We start from the raw sequence: 26,589 nt of genomic DNA, 5'->3' as shown, positions 1-26,589 counted from the left end.
GATTCTTTCCAGGAGACTGAAGATGCAGCGAGCGTGGGATTCTGTTGCTTGGGGCTTGACAAAACGGTTTTGCGGACAATGAGTGGTTTGAATGTCTGCAAAGAAGCATCGAGGGAGTGACCTGAATTAATCACACAATTGTTGCGAGATATCGCCAGGGTGTTAATAAGCTCTGCTTACCATGTCGCTCTTTGACGAGGCGGTTTGCACAGACTCACCTTCGGGTAGGCCTTGCCATCCTTTCTGAGGTGACAGTGCAGGAAAGGTGTGACATCTAGGTCGGCACCATCATCACCTCTGGCTGGCTCTTTAAAGCAAAATAAAATAATATCAAATAGCTGATCCAGCCTCATCTCCTTCCCACCACCAGGATCTTTTATGTACCATGTAGTCATCAGACATGTGTCTTCACTTGCAGATGGCTCAAGGGCTCGGTGGGGGCCAAGGGAGGTCTTGGGCAACCTTGCCATCTTCTCATAAGCTGATTCAGACTCCCCACGGTCTGGGAGAGAGACGACCAGAATTCCAGCCCACACCCACTCCCAAGGCTGTGTGTGACCCTGGACAGGTCACTTCACATCTGTGGATCTTTGTTTTTCTCAATTGTTGAAAGATGGCCTGAGAGGATGGACTCTGAGGCTCCTTCCGGCTCTATCAGTCTTAGGTGACTACTAACAGAAGACTATTAACCTTCAGAAGGCTGTGGAAGAGAGTTTGAGAAGGACCCTAGTCAAGTTGCTGTGGGACAGGAGGGAAGTTACTGGGCTCGATGGGTCAGAGAGAGGCTGGGGACAAGGAAACAGATTCTCTGGTTTGTTCTTTTACAACCCTTGGGGACCCCAATGAGCTGGAAGGATGCCAGGCCGCTGAGTTTGGGCTGAACACAGTGCCGGGGTCAGGAGATGGTACCATGAGGTGGGGCAGGGGGATGGTGAAACGGGAAGTAGAAGGCCTTGCAATTCCATTCTTACTTAGCTTTATAGACTGGACAGTGCCTCCTTGGGCAGTGGGTTTCACCCAAACGTACCTACCTAGAAATGTAGATGTGTGAAGACTGTGCGTGCGTCGGGGCTGAGATTTTAAGCAGACTGGCTCTTCCGTTCAGGTCAGACCAAAGATGGGAGTGTACAGAAGAGAAATGGTGACGGATTTCCCTTTCATAACCAACTGAGCGGTTTCCAACAAAGCATTTAGTCTCTCCGAATCTCTGGGGTAGGTGTCCTTCCTGGGGTTGACCTGATCTTATTCTCTGGGTGTATCCAAGTCTTTGGATAGAGAGGCTTCAGCTGGAGCCAGAAATAAGGCACAGATATTGATTTTTTTTTTCTGGATGTGAGATCTTGACCTCGGCTCAGGACCACCCTGAGGTGGCATTGCAGAGTTTCTTCCGTTGCCTATATCCCGGCAGAGCTCTCGGAGTTGCCCTAGAGCTTCAGAAATGAGAAAAGTTCTGTTGGAAAGGTGGAGGCAAGATTGAAATCGGGCTGGCCTGGGTTGGATCAGTGGTGGTTCTGCTAAGAGGAGTCTGGTTTCAAGTCAGCCACGCCCTCCCTTGCTGCCCTGAAGATCTTAATGCACCTTGCACCCTTCCACGTGCTGTTTATAGCAGCCACTGATTCTTCTGACCACATGGATCACCACTGATGACTTCGTTCTCCCCCCTGGTCTTGCTCTACCCATCCTCTGTGCTGCTGTGTGGTCTTTACCACATTTTTCTCCCCCCCAGATGCTCCCGCCTGCGGTGGTGATCTCTTGCACTGACCTGCTTTGGCTGTTACCTTCTGAATCCTTCAGTCTAGCTTTTAATTACATGCTGTTTTGTATTGTTCTCTAATTGTTTCGCATATACCATTTACCGCCCCACAACCCCTCCAGATTGTGGGGTTCCTGGAGCCAGGGACCAGGGCTTCTGGCCTTCTTGTATCACCCACCGGCCCCAGCCTTACTGGCCTCAGGGAGTCTGAACTTTCATGGTCACAGGCTTTGTACTAGACATGCTCTTCACTGGAGACGGGTGTCCCCACCCCGCCCCCACACACCTCCCCCAGCTCCTGCCTGTGACAAGCCTTCTTCTTTGGCTGGGGCCCTGCAGCTGCCCTAGCATGCCTGCTGCAAATCAGCTTGAAGTAAGCTGTCTGTAAGTGCCCTGGTGAGTCAGTCAGGGCCCCTCCTAGGAGACAAGGAATTCTGAGGTCTTGCAAGCACATGCCTGCCCATCTGTGGAACGATTCCATGGCTAACCCTCCTCTTGCCTCTGGGAACGCTCCTGACTTTTACCTTGCTCAGGTAAGCTTCTTCCCTCCTCCACTGGCTGCCCTGACTTGTCAGGTGTAGATGGCAGGGCAACTCTGAACAGCCAACCGTTGGTAGGGAGAGGCAGGACATCCACTTTCCTGGGCATTGTGGGATTCTGGTGGGTTTACTTTGGTAAACCCAAAAGAAAGAGAAACCACTGAATCATGGCATTTTTGAATGCCCAAAGAGAGCGACATTAGGGTGGAGAAGAAGAGGCCAAGGCTCCGATTTGGCTTGGCCACCAACTAGCTGTGTCATCTTGTATGACTCACCCACTCTCAGCTTCCTTTTCTGTAAGTTGAGGCAGTTGTACTAACGCAGTAGCTTTCAAATTTTTATTCTTTTATTTTCAAAAAGATTTTATTTATTTATTCACGAGAGACACAGAGAGAAAGAGAGGCAGAGACACAGGCAGAGGGAGAAGCAGGCTCCACGCAGGGAGCCCGACGTGGGACTCGATCCCGGGTCCCCAGGATCACGCCCTGGGCCGAAGGCAGGCGCTTAAACCCCCGAGCCACCCGGGCTGCCTGCTTTCAAACTTTTATAAAACGAAGGAACTCTTTTATCAAATGAGATATAATGAAGCATTTCAATTTCCGGAATGGAAGAGCAGGGCCATTCTGGTTGAAGCAGGGGTGCGGAGGGGTTCTTGGTTTCCTCTCGGCTTTTGAAATTATCCTGTGAAATACCTTATCCCAGCTTCCCAGGAACCCAGTGTGAAAAGAACTGCGAAGAATCATCTTTATTAACTGTTTTAGCTCTGACAGTCTCCAGCCCTTCCTTGCTACTCAAAGGTCCTGGGGCCAGCAGTGAGTGAGCACCAGGGAGCTCGTTAGAAAGGCAACATTTCAGGCCCCCTCTTGAGACCTACTGAAGCAGAATCTGCGTCCCCAGATTAACAAGATCCCCAGGTGATTTGTCAAGCTTGAGAAGCACTGCTCTGTATCAGCGTTCTGTGGCCTGGAGAGCTAGGTGATGTGAGGACCCAACGGGAGATACATCACCTCTTTTGCTGAAGTACGTGGGCCTGGTCGCCTGGGGTTGGAGGTGTGGGCCATAGCTCTTTCTTGCCGCAGTGCATTAGTCATCCCCAGGATGGGGAACCAGCCATGGGAAACCGCAAGGCTTGTTTTCAGGCTTAGCTGAGGAGGCAGGAGAGGGCTACCACTTGGCCTGCACACTGTGTGTCGGGTCATGCTGGAGGCACAGCATTTTGAAGAAGGATTCATGTGGCCAGTTTGGAAGTGCTCATTGCAGATGCTGGCTTAGCATGACTGTAACAGGCATTTCTGCTTCTTAATATCTGTCTTTTGCCCTGTTGAGCAGGACCCCTAATCCCTCTTCAGTACCGGGGGTATGACAAATGGGCTTGGATTTAGAACACCTCTATTTCAGTCATAGCTCCAGCCTTTTGAGAGTCATTCCCTTGGGTCTCTCTGCCTCTCTGGGCCTGTGTGTAACACAGCATGGTCACCGTCACATGGCTGGCAGAATGAACTAAAGCACGTGGAAGCTCTTTCTCTCAATTGTGGAGTGCTAAAAATGAGGGATATTTTTATGGCACTTCTGATTTGTGCAAATATCCAGAGTTTGGCTTCCTCTGGCCCTACCAACAATGCTGTCGCGGAGGCCACTGATACCCTTGGGAGGCTGACGGCTGGTTTCTCATGTCAGCCCTCAACTTTTCCCCCCTCAACTCCTGCGTTTTTCAAAGTCAGGACTTGATGATACAGTATTGTAGGAAATTGAAAAGAAAGGAAAAGTCAATCTAAAACTATTTTTAAGGCACCTGGGTGGCTCAGTGGTTGAGCGTCTGCCTTTGGCTCAGGTCGTGATCCTGGGGTCCTAGGATCGAGTCCCACATTGGGCTCCCTGCATGAGCCTGCTTCTCCCTCTGCCTGTTGTCTCTGCCATTCTCTCTCTCTCTCTTTCTGTGATTCTCATAAATAAATAAATAAATAAATAAATAAATAAATAAAATCTTTAAAAAACCCAAACAAACCTTATTTTTAAATGAAAAGTAAAAACTTTATTAAAAATGCAAAATGAAAAGAAAGAGAAGAAAAATGATGGGACTCTTACCATGCCCCTGTCACCAGTCAGGCCAGGGGGCTCCTTTCTGGTGTAATTTTTTTTTTTTGAAGATTTTATATACATGTATTTTAATTTGGCCAGAAGTTGGGAAGAGATAGGTCTTGAATGAAATCCTGCAAAGAGATTTGCTATTTTTCTTTTATTAGTTAATGTTTTAATGGCCTCTTCTGTAGAAAAACTTCCTGGTAACCTAGAAGCCTATTTTTGCCGTCGGATGTTGCGGGAACATCTCTGTTTCTGGTGCTTTTTATATTGACAGAAAAATTTAAGTGCCATTTAATAACAAGATCTTAAGGATTTTCTTCTGATTTCTCATTTCCTCTCTCCTTTTTGAAAAACTGAAATCTTCCTCAGCCAAGAATAAACACATTTAGCCCCCAAGGGGAGGGGGGACTTGGTGTGACATCTAAGCAGCTGGAACTGAAGTAGGTTTACAGCTTGGCGGGCAGCCTCAGCCACACCCTAACACTGCCATGTGGTGGGGGGGGTGGTGGTGGTGGTGGGGAACACCCCACCCTTCTTTCTTCCTCTTGCTCAGCTCTGCCCCTGCCATTTCATTCCACCTCCTTTACTAATGGCGTTTTTTCCAACAGCACCCACCAAAGTTCTCTACCTGTAGGAAACATGCTGTGGGGAACTCCGTGCTGGACGTGGGAAGAACCTCTTTGCTTCTGGTGGTGCTGCTGTGCGAGTGGAGGCAAGGCCAAGAGAGACGGGGAGATATCAAAGCTCTTGGGATGGAGCCAGGTCAACTTCCCTTCAACAAATCAATTTAAAAAGTATTGACTCTGATGCTAACTCCCTACCTTGTGAAATCATTCTGGGGAAGCTGGTTTTGGTGGTGCCATTAAGTGGAGCCCAGGGGATGTTGCTTGTAAAGCCTTCTTTACCATATGCTCTTATGACGCTTGCAAGTTCCCGCCATCACTGGCTTGGCCTGGTAAAATGGAAAGAGAGGCTTTGTGCGGCTGCCTCTGCTCAAGGCCGTTCGTTTGCCTGTTGCTGAAAGGTGCTGATCCCCTGGGCCCAACCAAGGCTGCCTTTTGTGATTTCATGGAGTGTTCATTAATTAAGCATCTTTCTTTGAAATCTAGGCCGGTGATCAATTCCCAAAGCACCAGGGGATATTCATGTGGCGCTTCTTATCTCTTTGGGGGCTGGAAAGATATACGGATCTTCACCAACACTTCCTTTCTTCCCACTTAACAAATTCCCTGAGTGCGTGCCTCTGAAATTCAGTCTTTGTTCTAAGTCTAAGGCCCATTTGCCCAACTTTCTGTTGAACATCCCCACTTGGATATCTCTCATGCAATTCAAACTCCACTGTCTAAAATTGGATTAATCAGATTTCCCCCAACCTTGTCCCTCAAACCTGTGTCCCCCTCCCTAAATAGTCCCCCGCTGTTTTGTTTTGTTTTGTTTTGTTTTTGTAAATGGTATCAACTTTCACCCAGTTACTCATGCCAGCAATTTAGGAGTCACCTTTGATTCTTTTCTATCCTTTACTCTCCACAACCTCTTCGTCTGCAAATCCCATCAGGTTCAAGACCCTTAACAGGTCTTGAAACCCACCACTTTTGGTCCATCCCCATAGCTACTAGATGGGTGCAGACCACAAATCTCAATTACCTGGATTAGGAGCAAAATGAGAAGGTTTCGCTTTCCCTCTTGCGAGTTCCAAGCACAGGGACATGATAGATGTTGAAGGTGAGTTTGCTAAAGGGAGAAATGGAGAAAGGAAGGAAAGACAAACGAAGCTATTACCAATGACCACCTCTTGGAGAGACCACACCAGACCTAGGAGAGAGATGAGAAGCTCTTCAGATGTTAAGAGCTCTGGCTGGAAGTCTTCATAACATTCCTTTGCTTCAGGGCTCCTTGCCAGTGACTTCCTTATCTAACCTAGATCCCAACAGCTACAGTGTAAGCCCGTCTTCACTGGCTTTGTCATCAAGGAAGTATAACGAATCATATTTCTTCTTTATGTGGCAGAAGCCATAGGGATTCCACAGCCTTTGTCCAAAGTCTGGTGCCCATCCAGGCTGGTGATCTGAATCCATCTGCTGGGAGAAGAGCTGCCCCTGGCTGGCTGTCTCTGCTGAATAATCAGCACAAAACTAAAAATGAATTTGAGGTTTGGGCCCAACTTCCAATGTCTTCTGAGTAGCTAGGGACATACTTCCCTTGTCCCATCTCTTATCTGTGCAGCCCCTGAAGCTTTTGCACTCTTTCTCCCTGCCCCCAAACCAGGAAGAAAAGAGCAATGGGAAAAATGAAGAGCCTCAAAGCCTCACCCATTGCAAAGTGCTTGAATTCTCTCCTCTCTTTGTCTCCAGACCAGGACATGACATGACATGTTTTGCTGATGCTAGATCCTTGAGCTGATGGGAAGGGAAAGGAAGCCAGAGAGAATGCATTGTTTTAAAATCACTTGGTCCCCATTTTTACTCTCTTACCAAGAAAAGGGGGGGGAAAAAGCAAAGAAAAGAGGCGTCCTCAGTTTCACAACCCTGTCTCTCTGTCTGGGCTACCTCCGAAGACTTGGAAGGGGCCAGGTATCTTTGTAGGAGGGTTAGCCTTCTGCTGTGAGGGAAAACACTTCTCTCTGCGCTTGTTTGGCTGCAGACACCCTGCATTGCACTAGGAGTAGTTGTGCCAATTTCTGCAGAGGGGAAGCCAGTCGGCCATGGCCTCTGCTCTCCTTGGGTGGTGGTGTACGCCATGCCAGTGGTGGTGGTGATGGGGGTGAGGAAGGGACTGGGTGTGTGTGTGAGGGAGGTGGGGACAGGAAGGTACTGGGAAGGGGAAGGATAAAGAATAAGCCTCTTTGGAAGGCGGAGTGTTAATGAACCAAATTATTTGCTCAGAGACAAGGCAAATATACAGTTCTGAGCAGGATGATAATTCTCCTGGATTTGGGGAAATTCCTTTGATCTGCAGGAGAATTTCCAGGTACAGTTGAGAATAAGAGACTCGTTTAGCTTCCACTCCTTTAAAACAAAGGGAAAGGACATATAGATTTAGCAACGTGCTTTCCTATATTGTGAACTGTGATAAGAATTTGTCAACATTTTTATTCATCTAGTGTTTTTCAGCCCGATTGGCTGAAGTGATTAATTGTGTACTAGTTTTTCTGAATGTCTAGATTTGTAATTAGTTACTCCTGCTAATTTTAAAAAAATGGAGAAAAATTTTGTGTGCCTGCCGAAAAAAAAAGCAGACTTCTATTCATCCGAAAATGACTTTCAATAATGTAATATGTTATTGACTAAAACTTAACATAGAGTTATTAATGATTTAAAACTTCAAAGCTTCTGTCCTGCAAAGAATTATAGACCCAGAAATTCAAAGCTAAAAGGGACTTTAAAGATCCTCTGTCAGTGGGTCTCAACCAGGGGCACTTGGAAATGCATATGGCTGTTCTAGAATGTCACAGTGACTGAGGACGCAATTGAGTTTACTGTTCTGAAATGATGGATGCTAAGCATTCTACATGCTTCCTCCGCACCACATGTTTTGGTGTAGTTTTCACACAGCTGAGAATTTCCTCCCCGTCCAGAGGGGGCAATTGTGCCCATGTTTAGGAGATGGAGTCCAGCTCATCATTTGAATTATAAAAACATCGAGGCCTGATATTCCCCAGGTTAATAAGCTGGCAGTGAGTGGGTCTGATTTACATGTCTTTGAAATAATCCAGTTTTTTTTTCTGTTGTCCTCTTATGCCAATTTAATAGTAGTTGCACAGCTGGTGTGAAGAGACCTTCTCCACCATACAGTGAGAGAACCAATCAAAGCCTGTGCATCTTGGTACCTGGATATCTATTTTTTCCTCCTTGTCTATTTGTGGGGACTGCAAGTCTTGTTTTCCCAACCAACGGAAGGGCTTAATAGTGCAAGAAGAACAGTGAAAATTAAAATGACCAAGAACAGATGAAGCCAGTTGCTTTGAGGAAATTGTGAAGGTAATGGATAAACTAGAGAAGATGAAGATCAATGGGGGTTTAAATTCACTCTTCATCAGGAAGAGAGAAGTCAAATGAGAAAAGTTGGAATATGTGCATTAGGAGTGGGTAAGAGATATTAATATGCAGTCATTTTGATCAGTTCACGGTGTCCAAGTCCAGGAGCTTACATCCCCATGTATTCAATACACTGGCAGATGAAAATCACAAAACTCTTATTTTCAGCAATCATGAAGAATGGAAAGTTTTCCAGAATACAGGAAATAGGAAAATAGTCTTCTAATTTTCAGAGAGAGCAAAAAGGAAGTTTTAGAAGCCAACTCCAAGAAAACTTGACATCAGATCTGATAAAACTCTTCAGCAGTATGTGAGACTCATGCTTTAGGCATGCTTAGAAAAGATTGAAGTGATGTCTGGCAGCCAGCATGGATACTGCTGCCATAAATGGACCTATTATGGATCAACCACATTGGCAAATCTGGGAAGGTCCACAAACCTAGCATGTCTTGATTTCTGCAACATGTTCGACAAAGTCTTTTGTGATATCTTAGTGGATAAAACTCCATAGGTGTATTAAGCGATGTTGTAGTTCAGTGGGCTTCCTGTTCTTGAATTAATGCAGTTAAAGAATGTTAATAAATGATAATCTGGAAGGAGAGGTCAGTGAAATTTACCTTCACCTTAACCATGTTGTGTTCTATCACTACTGCATCAATACTCCGAAGGGACACAGTAACAAATAGGATTTTCAATTTCTTTGTATGACAAAGAGGTCATATGGAATAACGTTAAAAGTGATCTCAGTAGACTGGAAGTCTGGACCAAATTCAAGAAGATGAAGATTTAAACACATCTAAAATGTTAATCTGTTGCATTGAAACTCAAAAAATCAATCACACAGGCATTGAAATCAGGAGACCTGGTTTTGCAGATGTTAATACTGAAAGAAAGAGGGCTTTCCAGGGGAAGAACTTTCTATTGGACGATAAGCAGAAGATGAAAATGTAGCAGGATGTGGTTTTCATAAAAGTTAATGAAATCTGAACTGTATCTAAAGAAGCCTGTTGGTTGATGGAAGACTGGAGAATACATCATATGAGGAATGATTGAAATAACAAAGACCTTGTAATATCTGGACTAAAGTAGAGGTACTAAAATGTCAAGGTCGTCTTCTAATACTTGAGGTGTCCTTGTGAGGAAAAGGCGGAGGATTTGCCTTGCAAGAACTTAAGGCAATACAGTGAAGACAACAGGCAGAAGTTACAAGGAGACAGGTTTTTAGTTGAGTATAAGGAAAAACTCAGTAATAGTCAAGAAGAAATGGGGCTTACACTCGTGATCAATAGTCACATGGCTAGTAGGTAGAGGCGACTCAAGTGTCCGTCTACAGATGGATGAATTGACAAACAAAATGGATATATACATACACTGGAAAATTAGCCTTAAAAAGGAAGAGATTCTGACACATGCTATAACATGGATGAACCTTGAGGACATCAGGCTTAGGGAAATAAGCCGGTCATGAACGGATCAGTACTGTAGGATTCCACCTATGTGAGGTTCCTAGAGCTGTCAAATTTCATAGAGACGGACAGTACAATGGTGGTTGCCAAGAAATAAGGAGTTGTCATTTAGCGGGGACAGAATTTCAGTTTGGAAAGATGAAAAAGTTCTGGAGATGGGTGGTGGTGATGGTTGCAGAACACTGTAATGTACTTAGTTGCCACAGGACGGTCCACTTAAAAACCGTGAAGAGGGCGATATTTTATACCATTGACGTCCTACTGCAGCTAAAAAAATTAATAAATCCGGGACTTCCATTGCCTCCAGAATCAAACTTAAAAAAAAAAAAACCCACAGAAGAAATGAGCTGCCATAGAGGTCCTGAGTTTCCCATAACTATAGGTATCCAAGCAGGAGCTGGACAGCCTTATGGTGGCACGTCTGGAGGGGAATTTCAAGGATTAGAGGAGACTGTGTCAGTGACTTCAAAACTTCTATAATTGCATGAAAACGGAGGCTTCCTCCATGCTACGGACTGAGCAGGCAGCATCCTTTCTTGATAGCGTATCATCTACGCAAGAGTGTATTCATATACCATATATCATACAAACATAAGACCATGTTTCATGACAATACGGGTTGCGATATATATGGTCTAATGAATATTAAAAAATACATACCCATTTAGCCCCCATCTGGGTCTAATATTGAAACATGGCCATTACGTTAGAAGCTCCTCACTCCTGCCTTGCACCTTTTCCCATCAAGATCCCTTCCTTCCTCCCTGAAATGACCCGTCTCCGGATTTTCAGTGATGACCGCTTCCTTGCCTTTTCAGAAATAGCCTTATGATCTATCATGCATCCCTAAACAACATAGTTCGGTTTGCCTGTTTGTGAAAGGCCTGTATATCATATAATATGTTTTCATTTGTTACTTCTCTCTTTAGCTCATTAGGTTTACAAGATTCATTGGCATTGATACATGCATTGAAAGTGTAATTAATTCATTTTCAATAGATCAGAAGTGTTCCCTCGTGTATATATGCCACAATTTATTTATTGTTTCTACTGTTGGGACGTTTGGATGGTTTCCAGCTTTTGGTTTGTACAGACGCTGCAGCTGAGGAACATTCATGGGGCATGACCTCTGGTCCTCAGGTACAGAGAATTTCTCTAGCGAATGTACCTGGGGGTAGAAATTTGTGTTGTAGGATACACATTGCTAAATGTTCAAGATAATGCCAACTTGCTTTTTTAATGATAGTCCTTAATTTACAAACCGTCGCTATTTTTTCCCCCCTGTAATATATTTTTTTATAGTAAAGTACTCTAAATGTCTTTTCTTTCCTTTGATTTTCTTAATAACATTAATCTTTTCTCTAGCCTACTTATTATGATACCATGACAGCATATAATACCGGTAACATGCAAAATCTGTGTTAACCAATTATTTTTTGTTATTGGTAAGGTATCTGGTCAACAGTAGGCTGTTAAGCAATGCTTTTGGGGGGATCAGAAGTTCTATGCAGATTTTCGATTGTGTTGAGGGGTGGGGGGGCAAAGTGCCCCTAACCCCATGTTGTTCAAGGGTCAGCAGTACTTGTCAGATTCAGATTGCACTTTTTACCTGAGAACTAGAGAAGGTGGTGATGTTGGCAGCCTGGCTCTAGATCTTGCCATAAAGTGGGCAAATGTAGTCGAGTTGCCTTAAGAAGAATGTCGGCTCCAAATCAATGTTAGGTTTTTCTTTTGAATAAAATGGCTTTAATAGAGATGATCCTAAGCACACGAAGGGCAGGAAGTGCTACATATCCTTTGGTTGGCTGGCCCATTCCCACCTGGTCCCTCAGATCTAGGTTGATAGCCCCTGCTCATCAAATCCTGACGGACCTTGTGTTTCAAAGTGCAGTCTTTCAAAGAAAGACATTTCAGAGCGAGATATAATTTACTGAATGGTGTCAATGTTACGGTGTGGTGAGGCTTCCTGAATAGAATTGAAATGAAATTGAAGTGGCTTTGAGAGGATGTTGGCCACACAGCATTGTAGCTTTTGGCTCCAGCGCTGACAGCCTGAACTTAAACTCGGTCTAGCTCAGAGCTCAGCCACTTTCCAGCAACCTGGAGCAGGTTAGTTGATCTCCTTTTTTTTTTTTTTTTTTTTTTTAAGTTGATCTCCTAAATTTTGTTACCCTCACCTGTGAAATGGTAGAGTGGTAAGACCTACTGCCTGTGCCAGCATGGGGAGAGGTCAGAAGTCATGGGAAGTGCTAAGCTCTGTCCCTGACATGTAGTGTCCCATAAATGTGGCACAATTATCAGTTTCCCTCCAGAACTACATTGACGATGGCTTCCTGTATAATATAAAGCGTGATTTTGCCCCGGAGAGATGGAGCAGGACTTGACCTCTTCAGGGTTGGGATTTTCTCCCCCCAGCTCCCTACCCTTGGTAATGTTCGGCAGCAAACATTTAGAATAAGCTCTGGTTTTTACTTTTCACCAGACCAGAAGTGACAGCAAAAACAGACATTTTTTTTCCCTCAGAAAAGAAATTAATCTCCTAAACAGGGTGATTTACCCTTTTCTTTAATACTTCTAAACTCATAGGAGGGAAGCACAGCACATATTAATCCATCAGAATGAAGCATCATCCAGCGCGGCCGAGTTTCATTGACTTTAAGATTGCCCTCTGAGCTATAGGCTTTTTTTTTTTTTTTTTCCCAGAGCACAGTTTAGCAGGGATATTTTTCTTTAAATGGCCCCATTTCATTTGCATTTTTAAGCTTTCACTGCAGAGAGTAGAAGCAGTGTAAATGGTTCCAAGGAGGGGACTGTGATTTCTCCAACTCAGAGCCGCCTGCCAGAAGCTTCTGAAATTGAGTGTCAGTTTCCCTCCGAGTAGAAAGATATTACTTCATATTTGTGCACGCGGTTCGCTGCTCTGCTCTCGGCTTGGATGGTCTCATTTAGCCACAGGCATTCTCCAGCAATGATTCGTTCTCCCCAATAAAAATTAAATATCACCTTTCTCCTGCCAGCCCACCCCCACTTTTTTTTTTATTTTTAATAAGACATTTTCTTGTTTAGACTGAAGCGAGACAGGTGAGAAGCTGTGAGTTCTTCTCTAATTCCTTTTATTGCTTGCTTGCTTTCTTGTTTTCTTTCTTTCTTTTCTTCTTTTCTTTCTTTTTCTTTCTTTCTTTCTTTCTTTCTTTCTTCTTTTCTTTCTTCTTTCTTTCTTTTCTTCTTTTCTTTCTTTCTTTTTCGTTTTCTTTTTTCTTTCTTTCTTTCTTTTCTTCTTTCTTTCTCTTTCTTGCTTTCTTTCTGTTTCTTTCTTTCTTTCTTTTCTTTTTCTTTTTCTTTTTCTTTCTTTCTTCTTTCTTTCTTTCTTTCTTTCTTTCTTTCTTTCTTTCTTTGTTTTTCTTTCTTTCTGATGAGGAGAGAACAGCAGGAAGGCAAAAGGAGAGGAAATCTACCACCAGAAATCCAAGTGGAAAGCTATTCCAAGATCAAAGATCAAATCGGAGTTTGTTTAAGATTTAATAGCAAGGCCTTAGAGAGGGGCTGGGATGCTCTACGCTGTTGGAGAGCGAGGGACATAAAGGACCAGCCTTGTCTCCGCGGTTGGTTCTTGAGTTACATGCCATGTCCCCCAATGCCCCGCGGTGCCGCACCAGAGTTTGCAGGAAGCTCCCAGGGCCCCTGGGTCCATGGGGTCCTGACACCTGCCAGGCCCTGTCAGGAGGAGGGCTGGACCGAGTCCAGGAAGGGATGGGCGAGCAGCTCTTTGTAAGATGAGCCAACAGCAGGGGAAGAGGCTCTGCTGCTTTGCAAAGAGAAGGGAGGCTTTTGATGACTCCCCTGCCTATTGTCAGAGGGTAAGCCACCATGCTTTCTTCCATTGACAGGCTCCTTGAGCAAAAGCAGGTTGAAACACGTATGCTTTCTCTAATCTGGTTTCATACGTAGGCCTTCTTCGCCGTGCTGACGAGCTGGTGTGCCTGAGGTTTACGAGTTGGGTGTCTAAACACCAGACTATGATTCCTCCCCGGACATGGTCCTCTAACAGGGTGGGCAGGTTTCTCGGCCTGCTCAGTGAAGTCCATTTAAGACATACGATTTTGGCTGAGATGTATTCCTGGGAGGTTACTGGGATGGAGACGGGAGCTCATGTGGTGAGGGATGAGGAAAGAGAAGAGTTGCATGCCTTTTTCCGGGACCTTTAGCCAAGTTCTGGTGAAATCTTGAAGTAGACACAGCGCGTGTTTGGCTTGTGCTCTCACCGCTTCCTTCGTGCCCTGGTTGTCGGGGCTCTGCGCCACCCCCACGGTCACTAAGGGTGATGTTGTTTGGGAAGGATGTCGGGAGGGTTCTTACCTTGGATAACGGGCAGGTGCCAGGCTGAGGCTCTTCCTACCGAGATCCTGGGATCAGTGGGCCCGAGTGGAGGATAAAGAAGGTGAGAAGTTCAGTCTAATTTTGCTTTCTGTGATTCAGGCTCAGAGTGTTTCTTAGGGGTTCCTGAGCTGTCCTGGCAGTCCCTCTGCCTCGGGAACCCAGGGTCCAGCTCGGTGACGTCACCCCCCGACTACCAAGTTGCTCCCAAGAGTATTAATCAGAAAATTTTGAGGTTTAACATGAGATGCCTCACATCTCAAATATCCGTTTGCCCAAGGGACTTCCAGGCACTTGCTTCCCCTTGTCCTTTACCATTGCCCTGTGCTTCTTCTCCCTGGCCCTGCTCCTACCACAAAATTTATGTCTGTTCTCTGGAGTTTCCATGAGCAAGAGATTCAGTCATTATCTCTGACTTCTCACTGACCACTCCCTCCATCTTCTTGTTTGAACCCGCCTCTCCCCTTCTCAAGGGGAGCTGCGTGCTCTCCCATTACTCAGGGTCAGCAGCTGGCATTGGCTCTGCTCCCTACTCTGACTCCCCAGAATGACTCATGGAAACCCTTCTGCCCACTTAAGGCTCATGCTCAATGGCATTTCCTGCCCTCTCCTAGAGATCACTAATGAAATGCCTGCAAGGGCCTGCCAGGCCCTGGGTGAGCACCGAAGGGGGCTCAGGTGAACCAGAGACAGCAAGGTCACAACTGGTCTCAAAGGTCTCAAAGGTCACAATTGCCTCCTCTGCTCTGGAGATCATGGTGGAGGGAAATGAGCCCCACATTGCTAGATGTTGATAGTTCTTAGGAGCAGCCTTCCAAAGAATCCAGTGTGTGTGTGTGTGTGTGTTTAATTTATTTATTCATGAGGCACACACACACAGAGAGGCAGAGGGAGAAGTGGGCTCCATGCAGGGCTTGATCCTGGGACCTTGGGGTCATGCCCTAAGCCAAAGGCAGATGCTTAACTGCTGAGCCAACCAGGCGTCCAAAGAATACAGAGTTTTAGATGCACTCTCCTGATATTTAAATGGTGGGGAAGTCATTTATCATAAAACAAATAGGCAAAAAAAAAAACCCCAACCAGCCAGAGAGAGCCTGGCTCTTGGTCTGATTTGGCCCTTACACCTCTCATTTGTGATGTCTCTGCTGTATTTCTTGATCATCATGTAACAATCTCTTCATCCTCCTCCCTTTCACTAAATGTAGTGGCATGTGGCTCGCAGTCTTTTCCTGCATCTGAACCCCTTGCCTCATGTTGGGTTAGCTCAGGGGTCATGAGGGTGCCTCAGCACCGCTCTGACTTCCTCATTCTGGGGCTTCTCATGGACCGTGACCTTCACTTCTTCTCCGGTTGAGCCCCACACATGCATGGCTCCACCCTGGACCTGGCCATCTTCTAAGTCGTATCCTAATCTCTTTGATCTTTCTGCTTTCACTCCATAGTCTACACTATCTGTATCTCTCAAACTGGGGACTCTCAGGCCCTGGGTCTCCCTTTAGTTGCCTTCTTCATAACTATAAGCCCTTTCCCTCACCCCCTGTCCAGCTTCATGTTATTTCAGCCTCTGTCCAGCCAATCTTGTTGTGCCATTGGCTTCCTTTTCTACACGGTTGGTGAAACCCTAACCCTGGCTCTGATGAACTGTCAGCCTTTGTTACCAGTTTTGCTTCCTGTTGTAGAGAAACCCATATCTACGGATGAATTTCACTGCAGCTTCGCAGGTCTGGGATGCTCCTGGATCAACACTGGAGCCCTGTGATGGTTGCATGGTACCTTAGCCCGTTCTCTGTCTAGTTCCTCCGCTAGCTTTTTTCGTGCCTCCTTCGCTCAGATGTTTGACTTTCATAGGTTAAACATATGGCATTGCTTCCTACTTCACAGAGAAAGTAGAAGAAGCCAATGATGGGAACACTTCCCTTTCTGCCACTTAACTGTCCCCAAACCTATAAATTAGTGTGACAGTTACCTCCGTGCCTCCCTCCTTGACTCCCACTGTCATGGAAGAGGAGCATCCCCATCTGGGCAGATCCTTCCACTTGTCCTCTGGAGCTCTTCTTCCCAGGTCTTGGTAGCCTGGCTTGATAGATGCTCCCTCTCTCTTCCCTCTACAGTCCACCCCATCCATTTCCGTTTTGGCCTCTCCCTATCAACACCTGAACACATTTACATCTTCCATCCTGAAGATCCAGCTCCTGTCAGGTCCCATGGCACCTTGCAGGGACTGCTTTCTGTTTAAAGAGACATATATATCTGCTGCTCTACTTCTTTCCTCTCCCTTCTCTATTCTACCCACTTTAATCTGGCTTCTGCCCTTATTACTCTACTGAAATTGCTCTCAGCAAGGTCAGCGATGACTGTTTTTACTGCTGAATCTATTGGAAATGTTTAGCCATTATTCTTCTGACCTCCCCATCGTAGCTGACACTACGTAGTTGGTCCTTCTCTGCGTGTTGAAGCTTGTTTCCTGGGTCTCTGGGACCACATGCAGCAGTGCAGCAGCTAAATTCCCCCCCACTACCTCTTCAGGCTCTTCTATAGGCTGCTCTTCCTCTGCCTATTCTTAAATATCAGAGTGGGTTCTGTCTCAGGTCCTCTTCTGGTCTCATTCATCCATGCTGCTGAGGTTATCTCAACATTCCATGACTTCTCTGGGAGAAATTGAGGCACAGCAGGAGGGGTTGGGTGCAGACTTTGTGATAGGGAATATTGGAAATGAGGTTGGCCAGGCATGATGGTGCCAGAAGTTGAGATTGAAATGCCAGCAAGGAACTTTTTAATTGTTAAAAGTGTCAACAGGTAAACAATCATTGGATCTAGAGCATTAGTAGTGACTTTTTTAGAAGTTAGAACCTTCTAACTTCTAAGTTTTTTAGAACCTTCCCTTGTGTTGTACAATAAAGTATTTTTCTTGTCTTTGTCCTGGGTTCGTGGGGGTAGAGCTTCTAAACTGTTGGTATTTCCAAAAAGATGGGAATGTCTTTGTTATTCATGGTGGGCCTTTGGGACCTCATTTGAATTTATGATAATGAAATGACTCATAATGAGCCCCTAGATAGTTTCATCATGGGGGATGGCCATACCGGAAAGACTCATTATATGATTAGAGTATTGGAGCTTTGAACTATGTGACTGTGGCCCAGTCTACGGGAATAGAGGGAAAAGAATTTAACCACGTAGCCAATGATTCAATTAATGATGCCTGAATAATGAAACCCCAATGAGAACTCTGACACTGAAGCTTGCTTGAGCTTCTGGGTTGGTGAATGCATCCATGTGCCAGGAGGGTGGTGCATCCTGATTCCACTGGGAGAGGACACAAAAGTGTCACATTCAGGACCCTCCCTGGTTTTGTCCCATGTATGTTTGTTTGGCCAGCCTGGGGATTTATATCCTTTATGACAAAACTCTCATGTAAGTACGGCACTTTCCTGAGTTCTGTGAATCATTCTGAATTAGTGAGCCTGAGGGAGCTATGGGAACCCCTGCGTTTTGGCCAGCTGCTCACAAGTGCAGGTTCCCGAGGACCCCTGAACTTGTGGCCTTTGTCTGGTGACTGTGCCCTTAACTCATGAAGCCTGAGGTAGCTCTGGGTAGTTAGTGTCCCGAATCACACTGCACGGTAAGCTCCCCAGGAGAAAGCATGTGGACCCAGTGAAGGAGTGAGTGCCTGCTACTAGAAGAGATCTGGTTATAAAGCACAGAGGAACAGAGAGGACCATGCAATCATAGGACATTATTTAGACTTTATTTAAAAACAGTATCTCTAGGTTTTTTGGGTAGAACAACAGTAAGGAGTCTTTAAAAAAGCAGAAAGATTGTTCCCTTTAAGTCTGGTCATATTTTCTTTTAACAGCCTTTGAGCTTCTGAGTTCTTGAATCTGTCCCTCAAAAATTCTGAAATACTGTATATTTCCCTGTTAAAAAATATGACTTTTTCTTTTGTCCCCTCGAAAAGGCAGAGAGCAGCCCTTGGGGATAATAATGATGCCATTTATGCTGTGCTCTCTTGTAGTTAAAATTGTGTCAGCCATTTTGACCCCTGCTGGGATTTATGGTAGCTTAGATCTCTGTTGGAGAAATGAGTTTTGGGCAGTAGACAGGAGGAAAAAGGTTTCAGGCTTGGAGCATATTATTTTAGTGAAATAGAGAAAAAATTCACTTGAACTTTCTTTTCTCTCTCTCTTTTTTTTAGCTGTAAGATCTGACTGCTCATTTTCTACTTCCTCTGTCCGCACCCTGATTTCACTGGGCTCCCTTGTATGGGACGCTGGGTGGTTCTAGCCTTATCAACAAGCAGAGCTCCCATGATGTGCTGATGGTCACCAGCCCAGCTCCTTACAGACCCTCCCTCTGTTCCTTCCTCCAACTTTTGCCTTGAATCATCCCCATTTTACAGATGAGGACACTTGCTTAAGCAGGGTGCATTGCTTTGTCCACGGCACCTTCGTAGAATGCTACAGTGATTGGAGCCCTGGTCTCCCCAGCTCCACTGTAGAGTACCTCCTAAGGATTCAGCGGGCACTGAACCTAGAGCTGGAGGGAAATTGTAAGTAAGGCCTGTTTTTGTCCCCTCAAGGAGCTTAGAATCGAGTCCGAGGGCCTGAACTTTTTTTTTTTTTGGTTTTTATTTTTAAAAATTATTATTTATTTATTTTTAAAGGTTTTATTTATTTATTTGAGAGAGGAAGAGAATGAGCAGGGGGAAGGGAAGGGGTAAGAGGAGAGGGGGAAGTAGAGGCCCCGCTGAGCAGGGAGTACAGTGCAACATTGAGGGCTCCATCCCAGGACCCCGGGGATCATGACCTGAGCTAAAGGCAGATGCTTAAGGAAATGAGCCACTCAGGTGCCCCAAGAGAGACCGATCTTTATTTTCTGATCAAGGTGCTAGTTTGGCACAAGAGTTGACTGAATCAAGACTTCTGTTAAATATGTGGCCTGTTATTAAAGCTAAAAAATTGTCACGAAGGTTCCCCAGACTAGCCTGGTTTAAAAATAGCCTGCTTTTACTTCCTTAGCTTTCTAATGATCATTGCACATACTTAAATCTGCACCTTATCTTTCCTTTGTAACCAAGCCAAATCCCACTCTTATTACTCTATGTAGATGGAAGATAATACTGTTTTTAAAATGTCCAGATCAGAGAAGAGAGTAACATTTATTGACATTCACTATATTCAGAGAACCTCATACACTTAAAAAATTTTTTGGTACTTTTAGAAATCAAGATGCAGAAACTCTGTTCAGCTTCCCAAAGGTCTCATAGCTTTTAAGGATGAACCCATGATTCAACCTGACTCTAAGGAAATATTGGTCACTCCTCTCAAGGTTCTCTGTTTTGTATCGCCTGGATAGTAATCATATCACATCAGCGACACTTCCAACTTTTGCAAGTGTCTTCTACTGTTATGTTCTTAGTAAATCTAAAAGCCCCAGCTTTATGAGGCAGGGAACAGGGTCCTTACTTGATTGAAGAAAATGAACTGTAGGTACGATGTTTATGGACTGAATTCCTAAGAGAAGAGAGAGAACACAAGTCTCTCCCCCACCAACTTTTAAAAAATATTTTATTTATTTGAGAGAGAGAAAACGAGCAGGGGGAGGGGCAGAATGAGAAATAGACTCCCCACTGAGCAGGGACCTCCCCTCCCACTCCTCCCCCACCCCACACCATGTGGGGCTCAGTCCCAGGACCCTGGGATCATGACCTGAGCTGAAGGCAGATGCTTAACCTACTGAGCCACCCAGGCACCCCATCCCCCACCAACTTTCAAGTGGGCCTCCTTTTTCTTTTTTTTTTTTTTTTTTTTTTTTTTTTTTTTTTTTTTTAAATTTTTATTTATTTATGATAGTCACACGGAGAGGGAGAGAGAGAGGCAGAGACATAGGCAGAGGGAGAAGCAGGCTCCATGCACCGGGAGCCCGACGTGGGATTCGATCCTGGGTCTCCAGGATCGCGCCCTGGGCCAAAGACAGGCGCCAAACCGCTGCGCCACCCAGGGATCCCTGGCCTCCTTTTTCAATCAAAAGTTTAAAAAAAAACCCACAACTACCATAAAAACCTACAGGAGCCAATCATGCACTAGGCATATTTGAGTTACTTATTACAATATCCATTCAATTTGAGCGTTATTGTCCTTTGTTTTATTGCTGAGAACTGGGGCTCTCAGAGAGGTTACAGAACGGTCCTGGAGTCATACAGTACTGGCAGGTCTGCTCTTTTCATTCTGGCACATTGTCCTACGTGTCTGACCTTTTTTTACAGGAACTTCCAGTTGAACATGTTACAAAAACTCATCTCGAGAAGAAAAAAAAAAATCAAACCCTCTTTTAGGCTCATTGACCTCTCTCACCACCTTCTCACCTCTCATGTGCCCTTTTGTGGGTCAGCCTCGTGACAGATGAGTCTGCTTGGACAGTCCCTTCCTTCCCTTAGCCATCCCCTCTGCCCTGAGTTTGCCACCACCGTGCTTCTTGTTTAGCACCAGGGTGCAGTGGCCCTCAGGTCAACTGCCATGACCACCTTGTCGCTCCCCAACAGCTGGCTTTTTGTTTGTGTTCCCTTGGGTTCTTTCCAGCCTTTGACACTGGCTCCCTGCTTCTGGAAGTTCTGTCCTCCCTGGGTTTCTGGACCACTAATCTCCACTAATCTCATTTTCTCCTGTCCCTCTGACTACACCTTCTCTTTGCAGGTTCTCTTCTTCAGCTCTTAAGTGTTTTGCCCCAGAGCTCTGTTTTCTGCCTTCTATTCATTTGTCCAAAAAATAGTTATTACATGTTGATCATGTGTCGGGTCCCGAGCTTTCCGCTGAGGATTGAGACAAAGGAGCAGTGGCCAAGTGGCCAAGTGGCCTGGGATGGGAGGAAGCCCATCATGCTCTGATCCTGCCCCACTGAGCAGCCGGCCCTCCACTGTCAGCTTGGTGGCTCTGTACACCTGCAGCACTTCCCAGAACTCAAGGAGCTCTCTCTAGCCTCTGGGCTTTTGGGAGGGTAGAATGCTTGCTCTATCTGTCCCTATGTTTGCTTAGCTCTTTCTCTTCTGTCAGGATGTGGTTTGGGCATCCTCTCTTCTGAGAAGTCTTTTCTGGCTTGTCAGAGTGAGCCAGGAGCTGCCTGTGTGCTCAAGTTCATCCCAGAACCTACACACGGAATAATTGTACTTGTCTCATTACTCTGCCCACTTCTTGATAACGGGAGCCAGGTCTTAGGCTCGTTTGTATTCCCAGCACCTAACACAGTCCTTGGTCTGTAGCTCTTTGTGGAGGGAATGAATCAAGCTTGCCAGGACTGGCCCTGCTCCTTTCCAGCCCGGACTCCTATACCCACCCCACCTGCATTGTTCGTTGTGCGTTCATTGTCCACCCTGACTGAGCATGAGATTCACCTGTGGAAAAAAAAAAAAAAAGAAATGACAGGTCTGGGCCTTATCCCATTTCAATTAAATTTGATTATCTAATGGTGGGACCCAGGCCTCTGCATTATATACCATCCCTGCCACCCCAGGTGATTCTGTTGAGCAAGAAATAAGCACGTGTAGGACGTGTCTTTATACCCTAGGGCCTAGCACAGTGCTTTGCACATAACGGGGATTTGATAAAGATTTCTAGAATAATACAGCGGATCCTCAAAGCCTAGCTTTTGCATACTGGAACCCAAGCCAGCCATTTCCTGTCTCCAAGCACCCACACACGGAAAGCCAGCCTGGGATTCTGGAAACTTTGTTTTGGAAGCTATTTGGCTCCCGAAAGGTATCACTTAGTATTTAGTCCCCTTTTTACAAAATAAATAAAGGTTTCAAAGCTTGAACTGGCTGTTGATTTGTGTAACTAAGTGACACGTCCTTTTTGTTTTAACCTCCAGAAAAACAGTAGTCAGGGAGGTGGGGTTTGGGTGAGAAAGGAGCGCGTGGAAATTACTGGCTTTCATTACATAAGAATTTACGATTTGCCATGGTTTCTGGTAAATGCTGGCAAGTTTATTTGGCCCGAGGCCCTGTTAAAAGCACTGTGCTGCTTCCTTTCTGATGTTGCTGGTCTTCTTGGGCAAGGGCACAAGGTGTAGTCCAGCCTGGCAGGGATGGAGTAGGCTGGGGGGTGGTGCAGGGGAGGGGTGACAGGACCCAGCTTTCTTTGTCCCATTTCCTTTGGTCGTATTTGCACTTAGAAACTCTTCAAAAGCAATTTGAAGTCTCAGTGGTCTCTACCTCTTTGTGACTCAAATCTCTGAGGGCAGATAGTTGGGGGTCCTCCCCTCACTTCCCACTGCCCTTTCCCCTCAAGTTCACAGGACACAGCCTGGATTGGGGGGCGCTTAATCACCGTGATTGGCTGACTGCAGCAGTGGCCACACGTGCCAGACTCTCCAAGCAAAAGTTCTCGGGTGTAACCTTCTCTAAGCTTCCCAGAAATGCTGAGAGGGGGTCGGTGTCACCCCCATTTTACAGAGCACAAAACCCGAAGCTCGCAGCAGTTCGGTGACAATATCTGGCTCCCAAGTGGCTGCGCTGCGCTACCACCCCGATCTCCTGACTTCCCAGCTGGGACTCCCTCCAGCACCACGGGGGGTGACCTGCTTGGGCTGGAGCAAGGCAGTGGGGTACAGGCTGGTGGGGAGACAATTCTTCTTGGAGTGGCCTGCTGAGGGGGTGCTGGAGCGGGGGTGCCCAGGGCTCCAGGTCTCTAGAAGGGCCGAGGGGTGGGGGGAGCCTGCAGCCCACCCTGGGCCAGAGCCCTGGGAGCAGGGCCGCCTCATTCCCCTTCCATTCCGGGTCCTGGCAGAGACATCTGGAAACTTCTTCCCTCTATTTGGAGTTGGGGGGAAAACTCAGAGTAAACAGGCACATAAAACCTACCTGAACTTGTTATTATAACCCCATAAAAGGTTAGGAAACGGTTGACGGATGGGAAGAGAGAAATCAAGCGACCTCTTGGTGTAGTCGGCTTGTTTACCGCCAGCCTCTTATTTATCGGCGCTGTGTCTTCCATTTGTCAGGCTCTAACGATAGCAGCTTTTATGAGTAAGCAATTTTTTAATGAACTCGTTCCAAATGTGTATTCTGTTCTTGGAACTCTCTGTGCTCCGAAGCAGCTTTGTAATTATTGCCTCCGGTGGAATAGCCAGGCTCTATCTGGCTTTTATGTAAGCAATTGCACTTGGTTTGCCTCTTCCTCTTTTAGCTTCAAATAAGGAAGATGAAGGGGATGGAAAAAAATACAATAATGATAGCTTTGGGGAAAGAGTGCTTATTATATGCTAGATATTGTTCTCGACCTCATACATTCATCATTCATCTTTTTGTTTTATCCCAACGTCACTTGGGTCTAAGGCAACTTGTAGTGTCCCATTTTACGGATGAGGCAAGTGGCTCCCGGGCACCGAGCCAAGTGTCTGAAGTCACTCAGGTAGTAAGGGATCAAGAGACAAGATCTGAACACAGGTCTGTCTGCCCCCACAGCCTGTGCTCCAGCCCCCACTGCTGTGGGGGGTGGGCTGCCTAGAGCCGGGGTGGCCAAGGCCAAGCAGGGGCGGGGAGGAGGAATTTAGGACACTGATGAATGCTGAGGAGTCCTTTGCCACCTTGGCCCATGCAAGAGATGTCGCAATTCGCTGCTGATGGCTCTGTAATTATGGATAATTTTCTGGTCTTTTGCTTTCATAAAGGGAAATAGAAGAGTTTAGAGAGCTCCCTAAACTTGTTGCTGCCCATAATAATGCTGCCTTCTGTCTTGGCTTATGGCTGCACCATTTTCCCCAAGCTCAGAAAAATTTCATATGGTAAATTTGGCATCTTCTTTATGACACGAATCATTAGCATCTTACTCAGAGCCCTGCCCCTGCCCAACTGGACTGAGGCTCTGACCTGTCCCCTTCCTCTCCATCCCGTGCAGTGCTCCAGGTGGACAGGAGACACGCTGCCCTTCCATCACGCTGCTCAACCCATGGTGGCTGTGGAAGACCAGCCCTGGGTGAGGCTTAGCTCCGAGCTCTCACTCTATGACTTGGGGCCCATCATTTGACCTCTCTGGCATCTGTTTCCTCATCCGTAAAACGGGAATAGTAATAAGACAGATGTTTCTCTCGTAGGGTCGTTGTGAGGATTATATGTAATGATGCATGTCAGTGGCTGGCTCGTACATTTTATCACTTAGTCTCTCAGCTCCTATGTAAGCCCTGCAGTTAAGTGTTGGGAACCACTCTCAAACGGTTCCCAGTATCTTTGCTTTAGTTTAGCAAATGTGTGTAGGGTGCCAGGAGCCAGGCTGTCTCAGGGCCCTGTTTCTCAATGCATCGCTATTTCCAGTATCTCTTTATGTGGTGAAAAGGTATAAAGAGCAAAGTTTGCTTTGGAGAAAGCCCCTCCATCTCCCCACTCCTCATATTGTTCCCATGTTGCACGGACTCCCCTCTCTCAGACCTGCCGACACCTCACTGACACTGGGCTCCCCAAAGCTTCACATTAGAACACACAGGCACCCGGCTCCTTACCTCTTGATTAAGACAGAGCCAGGTGCTTCGCAAGAAAGGGGAAATTTGCTTGGTTCGACCCAGAAGTGGATTTGTTTCCCTCCAATTAGTTGGAAAATCGAACTTGATCTATGAAGAAGGCAGATTTACAGCCTGAGCTGATACATGACTGCCTTAGCTTTGTTGTAATAAAAGATGAAATCACTCCAGTGGGAGGCTTAGGTGGACATCGGGCTGGCTTCCTAATGACTGTTCCCTCTGATTTTCAGAGCCTGAGTAAAGCCGGCCAGGATGATCAAATAGCCCTTCATGGTAGGTGAGGGATAATCTGGGGAGCTGGAGAAGAAGGAGGAGGGAGTGTGTATTTTTGCTTTGCTTTCCATTCAGTGCCTTTTACGGAGATTCGATGGTGCTCCTCCAGATGCAGAAAGGGAACTGTTCTCACTTCCAATTGAAGTCTCTGTGGCCTGCGAGTCCTCAGGCCAGATGGCCGCCAGCATGGCCTTCGCCCCTATAAAGCTTTCCTTTCTGTTTAGCCTCTCTTTAGCCATTGATTGGTTTTTCTCCTGTTTCCCCAGGGCTTGCTGTCTGCTCCAGCTTTTGCTGGCTATCTCTTGCTGTCTATTTATCTATCCTCCTGCTTCCCATCCTCTCCCTCTTGCTTCCTCTCTTTCTCTTCCCTCCTCCCCTCGTTGCCACTCCATCCTATTCTCTGCCTTACTTGCCTCTCTTCTTCACATGATCCGATTTCTTTATGTACTTTTCTCTGGGTGATGCTGCTTTATGATATCGAGCAGGAGCGTTTGATAACATTTGCCTGACTAGGCCTGACATCGGGTGAATGATTCTCCTCTGGCAGCTTTTGATGCCGTCTGTGCATGATTGATGAGAGCTACTCAATTTGCTCTTCAAAGCTGTTGATGGTGAGCTGGGATGCATCTCCTCAGGATTTCACTTTTTCCCCTCCAGAAACAAGACCAACCTAGAAGAGGAAACCATGGCACTTCCCATTTGTTTGTTATTCTAATGGATCCCTTCATGCGCACAAGAGAACGACCCCGATTATACAAACCCACCATTTACAAACTGTCGTTATTCCCAGTGTCTTCCTGTTGGAGGTTTTCAATCCCAAAAGAAGTTCCTTAGGTGAGCTTTAATTTGACTGCAACCACTTTCAGCTCCAAGGAGGACACTTCGATTTGGACACTGGGTAATAAAATAAGAAGATAAATGCTCTTGCTCTTGATACCAGAATCTAAGCCCACTAGGTACTCTGGCAAAAGGATATGGTCAGTGTAAGATGAGAGGAGCTAAAATGGAAAGAACCATCTGCAGCTTCTGGTTCCAAAAACAATGGGTCCGAGTTCTTTATCAGTACCGATCATCCTGGATCCTAAAAGCATTTGAGAAGACGAGACCTGTTTTTTTCCACCTGGCTCAGGTTTCTCGTAGTGCTGTTTCTATTTTTCAGCCTAAGAAGAGAAGTCTGCACCTGCACCAGAAGGCTTACACATTCGACTGCTTGAAGAAAGAGGGACGAACAAAATAATCTGTAGAAGATCTCTTTCACCCTTAGACCCTCTGATTCTGAAAATCAGATACTTTATGTCTGATAAATATAGTTCACTGGAAAGACTGCTGAATTTCATACTAGAATACCTGAGTTTAAATGCAGATTTGGATTATGAGTTGAATGATCTTCAACAGATTTAATTTTTTTCAGCTTTTTTTAAACAGCTTTACTGAGGAAAATTTACATACCATAAAAGCCAGCCATCGAAAGTATACAGTTCAATGATTTTTAGTAAATTTATAGAGTTGTGCAACCCTCGCCACAATGCAATTGTATAACATTTTAAATAAATCTTTAAACTCCA

The 26,589-nt window shown here is 45.8% G+C and overlaps 1 long non-coding RNA gene across 1 annotated transcript; it reads left to right on the top strand.

Moving 5' to 3' along the window:
- The first annotated feature begins 2,070 nt into the window (after positions 1–2,070).
- On the top strand, positions 2,071–26,589 carry LOC119872658. Its single transcript, XR_005361581.1, has 4 exons — positions 2,071–2,286; positions 4,983–5,168; positions 24,982–25,024; positions 25,682–26,589. It is a non-coding gene; the product is annotated as an uncharacterized LOC119872658 (long non-coding RNA).

The sequence above is a fragment of the Canis lupus genome, chromosome 7 (assembly GCF_011100685.1).
Source record: "Canis lupus familiaris isolate Mischka breed German Shepherd chromosome 7, alternate assembly UU_Cfam_GSD_1.0, whole genome shotgun sequence".
NCBI lineage: Eukaryota > Metazoa > Chordata > Mammalia > Carnivora > Canidae > Canis > Canis lupus.
Note: the sequence above shows the minus strand (reverse complement) of the source record. Positions and strands in the feature narration are given on the sequence as shown.